Genomic DNA, 12,989 nt, shown 5'->3' with positions numbered 1-12,989 from the left:
GGGGTTTCATTGAATAGCATCTTCAATATTAGTTTTAGCATTTAGGGACAAAAAAATTTATTTTATGTTCGGTGTTCACGTCGTCTGTGTTATAGGGCAATAATGTGATGGTACCAAAAAGTCAAAATTGTAGAGACCTCTATACGTTAAGTTAGAGTATTGACTTTTGCAGGTTCCTTTGATTGATAGATGGGAACAGAAGCAACTTGTGTCTGTCATGCTATCCTGTTATTTGTTATTTTGGACCACCCTTATATATATATATATATATAATATATATATATAATATATATATATATATATATATATATATATATATATATATATATACGGTCATTTTGCGAAATTGGTCATTTTGCAAAATGCCCGGCCATTATGCAAAAAGACCAAATCCGTGGTCAATTTGCAAATTGACCTAAATATCTGGTCATTTTGCAAAAGGACCATGGTTTTGGTCTTTTTACAAAATCACCAGTATTATCGTTGGTCAGTTTGCAAAATGTCCAAACAGCAAGTAGCCAGTTGAAAAAAAAGGTGAGTAAATGATAAAAGGTAGTGAACGTAAAATAGAACAAGTTGAAAGAAAGGCGAGTAAACGATAAAAGGAAGTGAACGTAAAATAGAACAAGTTTATTCATTCTTAGAAAATACATTAAACCTTAAAAAGTATGTTTATTCAACCTTCATGATATATATTTGTTTTTACAGAAAATGGTCCTACATCCTTAAGCGTGTGTGTGTGTGTGTGTGTGTGTGTGTGTGTGTGTGTGTGTGTGTTTCGGACTTGTTAGCGCAAGAGGCACTGCGTCTGCATCTGCTTTTGCATAAAACATTGTTTTTTAAACACTTGCAGCGTCTGGTCAGACATGACTTAGTGCAAGAGCATTTAGCGAATCCCTGACCTTGTCCCATGGATTCTGCAATGGCTACTTCCCGCAGACTTACTTCCCGCTCCTGTACTACATCTTCTATCGAAAGGAATTTTTCTACACATTGAGTAAATTGGTTGCGAGTGTACACCTGCTTAAGCAGGCCGTGCTTTGTACCAAGCTTGTATGTGCCATTGTCCAATGCCTGAACAACAACGGCCTTCACATTAGGAAACTCTGCACGTCCGCGGTCAACTAATGGAACAGGAACCAACATAGTGTCCCCTGCATGGGCTGGTTTTAATCGCCTCACAGAATTATCCATCATTTTTATAGCTTGTTTCTGTTGTTCTATGCTGGACTTCATTTGTTCATTATGAATACCGCGATTCCGATTGCAGATGGAGCAAAGCACAGGCTCATCAGCATCTTCATCCATCACAGAACACGGAGTATAAGAGTGACATGGGTTCCCACACACCTTGCACACATTTGAACCAAAGTAGCTTTTACCACAGGAGATGCAGTTAATGACAGCGGATGGTTCTTCTTGCTCTTCAGCACCTATCTCCTCCTCTGTATCTGCATCCTCCTCATTGACAACACCTAGTGCTTCTGCAAGCTGCTCCTCCGTCTGCATACCGTCCATGACTTCCTCTGGTACAGAAGATGCGTCAACACCAAGACGAGCCTTCTGTCCATACATGGCCTTATATGGTGTTCTTCCAATTCCGGAGTGAAAGCAGGTGTTTTTCTTCCTCTGGACAAAGCGCAGTCCCTGTGACCAATGTGTAGTGTTGTTGTCCTTCATCCAACATGCAAGAATTGCTTCAATATCCCTGTTGGCTCATTCCACCGAGCCCTGCGATTGTGAATGTCGTGGTTTGCCATGAACCAGCTTACACTCTGGCTACATCACCAGAACTTCCTTGATAAGCTGAAAATTAAAACAGTGAACATCAAACCTTGTCATATATATCACCTCGCTAAGTTTCTGGTGTCTTTTTGTGACCATGTCTGATACTTCTGCTAAGTTTTATGAAAACTGGTTGATTTAAAGAAATAATATATTCTATACCTTATTTAAGAATTCTCTACCATTGTCAGACTGCAGGATATGGGGGGCTCCTTTGTCACAGAAAATGTCAACGAGGTGGAAAGCAACCTCTTCAGCAGTTTTCGTCTGTAGAGCCCGAAGACACACCATCTTGGTCAAGTGATCCTGATAGTTGAGAATGAAACGATGTTTCCCATCTGGCTGGCTCTGCATATCGATCAAGTCGACCTACAAACAGACAGAATCAGACCCATTTTAGGGAAACTTTCAGGTCCTTTAGGGCAATTCGTAATTAACTTCAAACTGTTTTACATTGGTATGATGTGCGGAAATACAACATTATTCTTTCCTAACAAATACGGCCTTAACCAGTGCTTGTTTACTAACCTGAGCTCGTGAGTTCATGCTGTTTGAGACAATTGGCTTGACAATCACAGACTTGCGTACAGTGTTTTTTTTCAGCTGACACTCCTCACACAACTGTAAATACAACTGTATTTGGGATCTTGAAATATTGGCATATTTTTCATTTGTTTCCTTAAACACAACAGTTCTACCTCCATGCCCACTTGCACGATGAACAGCATCGATCACATCGAACACATCTTCAGCGCATACGAATCTAAGCTGAGTTCCCTTTTTCTGCAGTATCTGAACGGTGATACTTTCAACTGTGACCTCAAGAATTTCATATTTTCGTAACAACCGATAGTCCTTGTGCGTCTTTTTCATGTTAGGACGTTTAAGTTCATTCAAACGAATCAGAATTTGTTCGTATTCATTTCTTGACAACAAACTCGAAGTATTAATGCTTTGTTTTCCTCAGCCGTTACCAGATTTGTATAAAAAACACTTCTTTTATTTTCCATTGTACAGATTTTCAGAGTATAATAAAATACACACAAAGTAATGGGAGTAGCACCACGTTCCCATCGTCGCCTGACCTTTAGTAGTGCCTGACTGATAACGGCCTCACCAGTCAGCTCCCATTACTACTATCCGATGCACACACAAACACACACACACACACACACACGTTTTTTCGCCTTTTTTTCAACTGGCTACTTCCTGTTTGGACATTTTGCAAACTGACCAACGATAATACTGGTGATTTTGTAAAAAGACCAAAACCATGGTCCTTTTGCAAAATGACCAGATATTTAGGTCATTTTGCAAATTGACCACGGATTTGGTCTTTTTGCATAATGGCCGGGCATTTTGCAAAATGATCAATATCGCAAAATGACCGTAACACATATATATAGATATATATATATATATATATATATATATATATATGAGGGAGGGGGTGAGTTGGGGGAGGGGAGTCAAATGGTGGGTGACAGAGTGACTTGGAGGCGTTTTGTCTGTGGCCACCCTTTGCGGGATTAGGGCGTCGGGCTATATATATATATATATATATATATATATATATATATATATTATATATATATATATATATATATATATATATATATATATATATATATATATATATATATATTATATGTGTGTGTGTGTGTGTGTGTGTGTGTGGGTGTGTGTGTGTGTGTGTACGTATGTACCCCCGCCACAATATGTTTACACCCAATGTAAATATGTTCCCCCCAATGCATACATGCCCCCACTAAACTTGCTGACTTAGCACGCTTTCCCAGGACCTGAAGCCTGGGAAGAAGGTGTTATTGCATCAGTTCTTAGCAGGCAGCCAAGACAGGCAGACTATTTTACTGTGAGCTTGTAATAAACTCCTTATCTAGCTGTTTGTACACGGAGTTTCTATCACCAAAGTATTGCAAGTTACATTTGGTAGCAGCGGTGTTTCGAACCATCAGATTCTGACCGCCTCCTCTGATTTTTAGTGACATCACAAGACACACGACGTCTCGCATCTCCCAGCCTCGCACCTCCTCAGTGCCTCTAGTGGTGTAATACCTGGCTGTGCTTTCCGAGTGTACAATTTTTCTCACCAGTGCTCACCTCTCAAACAACCCCGCCCACACACCTTGTTCCTGACCGCAAGTGTCACCGTCGCCGACCTACGCACCTGTTGCACCTGTTCCCAGCACCTGTTCCGCACTCATCATAACTCCTGCCCCCACGGTGCCACTTATCACTGTCTGCCCACTGCCTGCCCACCACCATTCTCTGCATTTGCAACTCAACAGCTCTACACCTGCCTTGAACCAACATCTGCCCTCACCACCCACCACCAGCCTCTGCCGCCGCCACATCTGGTCTGCATTACGTGAGCCTCCTAAGACCGCCACTCCCTGTCGGTGACTCATCGCGGCATCTCTTCTCCTCTCCCCCCAGCTGTCTCTCCACCGCCGCCCCGCCTCGCCCCGCCCAGCCCCGTCCCGCCCTGCCCCGCCCCAGCCCAGCTACGCCCAGCCACCCCTGCACGTCATACATCTCGACACTCCCGTCTCTACTGTGTAACTCTAGTATATCTTTCCTTTCTATAGAGATTATCCTCGATTTTCTCTACAGATTGGTTATTGTACATATTCCATCTCATTTCCATTACCCCGTTTTCATCTTCACCTACGTTATTTATACTCCATCTCATCCTTCGCCTTTTATTTAATCCATCCATCCCCAAACCTTCATTCATTTTCACGCCTACTCGTGTATTCCATTCTCTCATTCTTATTTATACATTTCCACCTACGTATCCATCTTCATCCTTTCATTTTCCATTGCCGCATTAAATGTCATACTTTCCACGTCAACCGCTTAACATCAGCCCTCTCGACCCAGAAATATCACCTGATCATACCCCATCTGCCGACTCTAACACAATCACTCATTTACGAAGTGGCAAAGAGTACCACCGCCCTGTACCTGAGCCTCCCGTTTCACTTCCCGCAGAATCACTTACTACCCATTCTACACTCGTAAATCCAGATACCTCCTCCTCTACTCCTGCCTCTACACTCCCTTCTTCTTCTTCTACTCCTTCCCCTGTCGTTCCCTCTCCTGCCTCCCTCCATAACCCATCTTGCTCGCCCTTACCTGCCACTCCCTTCTCTCTCTCCCACACCTCTTCTGCCGCCACTTCTGCACTTCCAGCCTTGGCCAACCCTCCACAGTCTCTCCATTTCGATGATGCCAATCGTCCCAAATTTACCGGCCAGGACCCAACTTGGTCTGTCTATGTTTTCCTCAGAGAAGTCGAAACAGAAATCCACAATAGACAAATCACCGATGAATCGCTCAAAGTAGCCTACCTCATGGGTCGCTTGCACCACGGCAAATCGGACATTGGATCTGCGATCCGTTCAGGACATTTCGATAGCATTCGTACCTTTGCTGATTTTCATACGGAACTCATCAGCCTTTGTTGCCAGCATTCAAATACCGCGTCTCTCATGGGATTCATTAATCTCCTAAACCAACTAGATGAGGACTTGCGAGTCCCAGCGCAATATGCTAAGCTCCGTGAAGCTGCCGCCACCATGAAAGCAACTAGTAGCGAGATGCTCCAATTACTGGTAGGCACGAAATGGTTAGAAGACAAGAATGGCATTCCAATGCTTTCACTCACCAACTTTGCTGACTTAATTGGTTACCTGAGATTCCTTCATTGGCTTACTCCTAAGCAGCGAGAGCTAGCCTTGGAAATCGGTTTCAATCCAGGAGATAAAATTATTCAGGTCACTAAAGCCATTCATGAAAGAACAGGTTCGAACTACACGCGTCAGGGCACCACCCAACCCTTGGCCTCCTCAGTCTGTCACACCTCCACTACCCCAGACCAATCTCGCTCCCGTCCCACCACACGCGGCAGACCTGCCACACATCGTTCTCCTACCACAGGTCGTGATCAATCTAGCGCCCGACGGAACAGACAATCTTCGATTCTTTGCTGGCACTGTGGTCATCCTGGACATCGAGCATCCAGTTGTGACCGTACATACAGACGTCCTCACTCCCAAACCAGACAGCGTACACCTTCCCGCTCACGTCGTACACACTGCAAATACCACAAATCAAGCACGACTCACACCACTGAGGAATGTCGTTACCTCAACTGCCAACAGTCGGGGGAAGTGCCACTCCCGTATCGGACCAATATCACGTAGAACCAGACACCCAACTCCCCATCCGCCATGTAGGTCCCATAACATCCTCGGGTTTAGTCATTCTCGGAAGCAGTCATGACATACCAACGTCATTCTTCTTGGACACAGGATCTATAGTAAATCTCATCTCCGAAAATTCCTTACAAATTATTCATCGACATCACAACCACGTCAGTTTCCTAGAACCACCAGACATTCGCCTATGTGGTGTCGACGGCTCAGAGTTTAAGGTTAAGGGAAGAGTCACCCTTGAAGTCAAACTACACGGAGATTTGCCCCCTATCCCCATTGAATTTCATGTCACTAATGACTTGCAGTATCCCGCAGATGACCTTATTGGTTTCTCCACCATGGCACAACACTCCATTGCATTATTACCTGCTTGTGGTAGTACAGACATTTCTGGATTCCCGGTTTACACTATGGAATGTCCCCGCCCTGTTCTTCCGATCAAATCAGTCCTTCAATTACACCTGTCCCTATCACTACCAAAAGGTCCAAACCAGCCCAAACCACCACAATCATCATCTGAGAATACAGAGATCATTCCTTTACTGACTGCGAGCAAGGACATAAATTCCTCAATGTCTCCTGATACATCATCTCAGCCTTCGAACATGGCTCTTACCTCCTCTCCCGACAACACTATCACTGACTCAGACATGTCTCAGTTACCTACCTCACACAGTCTGGAATGATCTTCTCCAACACGCAGAGACGAAACATGCAGTAACGAATAGGTGCACAATTTTGTTACCGCATGAGTTCACCAAAGTCTCTGTTTGTGTTGCCGGTGTGAAAGAAGTAGTGGATGTACTAACACTACCTGAGACGTGTTGTGTGAATGGCTTGACTTATGAGTCAGCATGGTGTACAGTCTTAGAGGACAGTTTATGCTACCAGTACTTGCTCAATGTCACAAATGCTCCACTAAAAATTAAAAGTGGTGTAAAGATTGGAGACTTCCTAGTATACCCAAGCGGCCGTAAGGGTGTGCCAGGATTCCTCAATTCCTACTATTCAGACTGATGATAGTACGCCAATCGGTGTATGTACTATTAACTCTACGGGATCTGCGCCGACATATTCACCCGATATGCTCTCACATTTCACTTGCACAGATTTCCCAGAAAATACGCCTCAACTCCTCGACCTTCTGACCTCGTACAGAAACGTGGTTGCCTTACCTGGTGAACCGATGGGTAGAACAGACCTTGTCAAACATACGATTGAACTACTACCAGGAACTCAGCCGATTTACATACCAGTGTACCGATTTCCTCACAGCCAGAGAAAGCAGACAGATCAAATGGTACAGAACATGTTAGATCAAGACATTATTGAACCCTCCGTCAGTCCATGGAATAGCCCACTTTTCTTAGTACCAAAGAAGGACGGCAACTTTAGATCAGTAGTCGACTATCGTAAGGTCAATTCTGTCACCGTTCCAGACCATGTCCCGTTACCTGTCCTCATTGATTTGCTAGAATCCCTTGGTGACAATAACGTAGTCTTTTCATCTTTAGACCTCCTCAGCGGGTACTGGCAGGTCGAAATGGAAGAGTCCTCTCGCCCAGTTACAGCCTTTAGCACCCCTTCTGGACATTTTCAGTTTAAGAGACTCCCTTTTGGTCTGAGAAATGCTCCTTCCGTGTTCATGCGACTTATCCATTCAGTCTTCAGCGGTATGATGGGACACTCTCTTTTTGCTTACCTAGATGATATCATTGTTGTGAGTAAATCCATCCCTGATCATTTTACCAAACTCCAGCAAGTCTTTGAACGCCTCCAGCTCACAGGCCTGATAATCAATCTCAGTAAAAGTGACTTCCTGCGAAAGAAAATCAAATTCCTAGGCCATGTCGTAGATGCACAAGGCATTCATACTAATGAGGATAAAACTAAGGTGATCATTAACTTCCCAGAACCTACCACTACTGAAGCTGTACGAAGTTTCCTGGGCCTCAGTGGCTATTATCGTCGATTCATACGGGATTATGCAAAGATCGCCGCTCCTCTGACCCACTTACTCAAGCAGAATGTGCCCTTTGTTTGGACTAACGACCAGTCACAGGCCTTCCAAAAGCTAAAGACAGCTCTTGTAAATGCCCCTGTTCTAGCATTCCCTGATTATACCACACCCTTCCTTCTCTGCACAGACGCCTCAGGCACTGGACTTGGTGCCGTTTTGATGCAACTCGAAGCATCAAGGAAGCGCGTAATAGCGTATGCTAGTCGCACCCTTACAACCGCTGAATGTAACTACAGTGTCACAGATCTCGAAGCACTAGCGGTAGTCTGGTCCTTGAAACATTTCAGAGATATAGTCTATGGTTATCCAGTGCATATCCAAACAGACCACCTTCCACTATGTGATTTGTTCAAGAATCGCAACCTAACAGGTAGGCTAGCTAGATGGTCTGTCATCATCCAGGACTTTAATCCCACTTTTCAATATGTACCAGGCAAGTTGAATATAGTCGCAGACGCACTCTCACGTCACGTAGCAGCAGCTATAACATCACTGCAGCCCGAAGTAACTGAGACCACTACACTAACGTCACAAGTTGTTCGAAACTTTCAGCGCCAAGACCCCATGTGGTCCAAAGTCATTTATTTCCTAGAATCTGGCGATGCCTCGACCTTACCTACTCTGCCAGTATCACTAGATGAGTCCATGCTAGATGATGATCTCTTGTACAGGAAAACACTGCTAACAGGCAAAGATATGCCCAATCGCGAAGTACGCCAACTTGATGTTCCCACTGCCCTGATACCGAAGGTTCTTCATATTGTTCATAATACTCCTCAAGCTTCCCATCCAGGTAAAGACCGATGCTTGCGCCAAGCACGTCTCAAATACTATTGGCCAACCATGTGCCTCAATATCAATGCCCACTGTGACTCTTGCCTCTCCTGCCACCGCCACAAAGGATCAACTGGTTTACCAGCACCTCTCTTACAATACCCAATCCCGTCACGACCATGGGAAACTGTCTCAATCGATCTCTTAAAACTACCTCTCACAGAATCTGGTGCTGAGTACTTGTTCGTAGCGGTCGACCACTTCTCCCGCTACTGTGTCCTCGTACCCCTCTCCGACAAGACCGCGAAGAGCGTTGCACGTGCCTTTGTAGATCACATCATTTGTCTGTTCAGTACTCCTCATACCATTCTTACTGACAGCGGTACGGAATTCAACAATAGCCTTCTCGATGAGATCTGTCGCCGCTTTCATATCAGTAAGTGCAATGTCGTGCCTAACCATCCAGCTTCCAATGGCCTTGTAGAACGCCACAACCGTAAAATCTTAGAGTGCCTCAGACATCTAGGCTCCCATAGTTCGTCCTGGGATGACTGGATTCCCCAAGTGGCGTCCTCCATCAATAGCTCCATCAATGCATCTATTGCTGAATCTCCCTTCTTCGTCCTCTTTGGTTTTGACAAGGACCTCCCATACTCTCTCTTATCCTCAAAGCCAGAACCCATCTACAACATGGATGATTATGTTAAACTAAAATTGGCTAACTTCTGGACAATCCACCAGTATGTCCAATCCACTTTGGCTTCCTCTCAGGAGGACATGCTGCAGTGCCAACATAAGTCCGCATCTCCTATCACTATCAATGTAGGCGATCTTGTCTTTGCTCATTCCCATACGCGTTCCTCTAAGTTGGATGACAAATTTACAGGGCCCCACCGCGTCCTCACTCAACAAGGCAACAAATTTCACCTCCAGGACCTGTCCACTCAGGGACACCAGATGGGTCCACGTCGATGACTTAAAGCGAGCACCCTGTGGCCTCGTGTTGGAAGAGTCACTTACACAACCGACTGCCCCCTCTTCCCCTCCACACATCCCTCAGTCTACCTTGTCTCCACCTATCCTCAGTCTCCTTCCTCTCCACCTCCACCTGCTCATTCATCAACCAATCAATATCGGTCCAAACTGCGCTCTGCCCATCAACCTCTTCACGACCTCCCCCATTAACTCTACCATGATTTTCTAGGGACGATGTTAGCGATCTCCCTGCTGGCAGTGCTGACCCTCCTGGGGTATGGGTCAGGTCAGGACGATGATGGAGTAAGTCCCGGGGCCTTGGTCGGCTCGGGAGGCAAGGTAATGCTTATCGAAGACGTAGCCTCCTTGCGCTACGATCTTGCGCCCCCTGGCCGACGTAGCCATTGCTCTACCTGCCTACGCGCACCAGCTCCGCGGAATCAGGACCCATCTCACGGCCCTCATGGGGACACACAACCCGAATGAGTATCTCTGTAACCTTTTCCTACCACTCTCCTGGCAATTGCACATATAAGTATCAGATTCACTGAGCTCAATGACACATTTTCCATTCAGACACCTGTGGGTCGTTCTCGTGTGAAACGAGTCTCTTTGACTTCGGCGGTGAGATTCTGAGTGGCTTGTTTGGCGTTGCTACAGCCCGTGACATTTCTGGCTTCAAATCTGATCTCACTCATTTAGCTTCAGTCCTAGAATCACAATGCCGAGTCATTAAAATCCAACACAATATGTTACAGAAGCTCACGACCCAACTCAATGAAGTCACGTCCACTCTAAACAATTTCACCAATATCTTACAACGCCACCTTTCAGATCTCAACGTTATCTCTCAGTTCATCTACCTCAAACTCAACATGGATAATCTCCAACTGGCCATTGACTCTCTTCTGTCTCAAGTCTCTACCTTGGTTCGTATCCTGGTCGATGCTATCAATGGACGTGTCACTGCCGGCTTAGTACCTGTCTCCAGCTCTCCGCTCTGTCCTGGAATGGGCTCACTTCACCATCGGTCTCTCCCCAGTCCTCCCCTACTCCTCCCTTGAATATTATTATCCTGTTCTCGAAGCCACCCTTCTCACCACATACGGCGTCGTCCATATTCCTCTCCATTCTGCCATAACCTTTAACCTTTTCCACATCATTCCTTTCCCTTTCCGCCTCAACAACTCTTTGTTACAAGTATCTGTTCCTTCAGAATATTTCCTCCTCTCCCATGATCATCTTTCCGTTGCCTTACTTTCTTCCACAGACCTCCAGCAACGTTCCTCCCTTACTCTGACCTCTCGTCTCTGTGCTGCCCACCTTTTCGCTATCTTCCCTAGCAGTGCTACACCCTGTGAGTCTGCTTTAGTTCGCAATCATTCCATCTACTCGGCCTGTTCTTTTGTCCCAGCTCCTGACCTCCCGGTCCACCATGCTCACCTCAACCATGTCCAGTACTTCTTTGCTGTTCCCATCTCTGTCACAATCATGTGTCCTGGTTCTTCGCTGGTTCGATCCGTCCCCGCTAGTGGTCTCCACAAAGCACCTGATTATTGTACCGTCACATCAGAGTCCGTCATCACTTACGCCACTCGCTATCACCAAGCTGTTCCGTAAACACTCCTATGACTTTCAACCAATCGACATGCCTTCAACCCTACCATCTCCCAACATTACCATCACTTCCCCTAACTTATGCATGCTAATCTTCCTCAATGACAGTGATTTCATTATGGATCAGTTTTCTCTGGCCTTCAGCCATTCATGGGTTCCTCCAACAGTTGTGTTTCCCCCTGTGGTTATCGCTTTCATGGGGTTTCTACTCATTATATGTGCAGTGCATTGTTGTGTCAGAGAAATGGAACGTCGACTCCAGGAAATCAGAGTCGCTACAGGCATAGTACGCCCTACACACGACGTAGAAACTCCCCTTACTTAGTGCCCTCACATTCAGTGACTACCAATGCCATCTGACAATTAACCAAACTGTGAACAGAACTCTGCCTACTAGAAAATGATGGTATTTCTTTAATGCATTACTAAGTGACAGTGTATCCTACAGAAAATACAAGAGAAAAAAAAAAAATGAACGAAGAACAATAGCTCTCCCTTATCTACTCCTTGTTTATCATGTATCAAACTATTATTGTGTAATTCCCATTATTTCTATGTATACCTTCGACCCATACTGGACTCGAACCGGGGGAGTAGTGTACCCCCTCCACAATATATCTACCCCCAATGTATATATGTCCCCCCCAATGCATACATGCCCCCACTAAATTTGCTGACTTAGCACGCTTTCCCAGGACCTAAAGCCTGGGAAGAAGGCGTTATTGCATCAGTTCTTAGCAGGCAGCCAAGACAGGCAGACTATTTTACTGTGAGCTTGTAATAAACTCCTTATCTAGCTGTTTGTACACGGAGTTTCTATCACCAAAGTATTGCAAGTTACACGTATGTACACACACACACACACACACACACACACACACACACACACACACACACACATACACACACACATACACACACACACACAAGGTCTGATCGAAATGTAATTAATAAAAATTTTTTTCTCGTAAACCAGTAGGAACAAGGGGATGTGACTCAGCGCAGCGTGACCTTGAATCGTTTTGCGCATGCTCAGATATGTTCAGTGTGTTCAGCGCTGCTGCCCAGCCCAGCCACAGCTGAGCAGTGTGTGTTTCAGGACGTGTTCTTTTTGTTCACTACATTTTCCTTTTGTGTGCCAGTGACCATGCGAATTAAGCAGTGTTAAATCAAGCAAATTTGTCAGATTTCTAATGATACTCAGTCTGAAACCATCAGGAAGATTCGGCAGTTTTTTTTATTGATGAAGCTGTGGGTGCTCTGCAAATTAAGGATTGATGCAAGGTGAAGCTCATGACGACAAAGTATTTTTTTTCTTTTTTGACTACCGAGTTGTTGCTCATAACGAGCACGATCCAGAAGCCCAAACTGTTAATAAAGAGTACTACCTGGTAGTTCTCCATCGCCCACAGAATGCAGTTCATTGCATGAGATGAGAGTTGTGGGAGGTAGAGGACTGGCCGTTTCACCACGACAATGCTCCAGCCCGCTCATCCCATCTCATCCAGGATATTGTGGTCAAACACAGGACTTACAATTCTCCTGACATGACTCTACAACTTTTTGCTATTTCATTA

The 12,989-nt window shown here is 45.2% G+C and overlaps 2 pseudogenes; both read right to left on the bottom strand.

The window, feature by feature from the left end:
* Positions 1-777: 777 nt before the first annotated feature.
* On the bottom strand, positions 778-1,785 carry LOC145416227 (SCAN domain-containing protein 3-like; annotated as a pseudogene).
* On the bottom strand, positions 1,785-2,795 carry LOC145416226 (KRAB domain-containing protein 2-like; annotated as a pseudogene).
* Between the last annotated feature and the right edge of the window lie 10,194 nt (positions 2,796-12,989).

Source organism: Coenobita brevimanus, chromosome 105 (assembly GCF_032717465.1).
Source record: "Coenobita brevimanus isolate Jiangsu-jjx chromosome 105, ASM3271746v2, whole genome shotgun sequence".
NCBI classification, from domain to species: Eukaryota; Metazoa; Arthropoda; class Malacostraca; order Decapoda; family Coenobitidae; genus Coenobita; species Coenobita brevimanus.
This window is presented reverse-complemented; position numbering and strand designations above follow the sequence as displayed.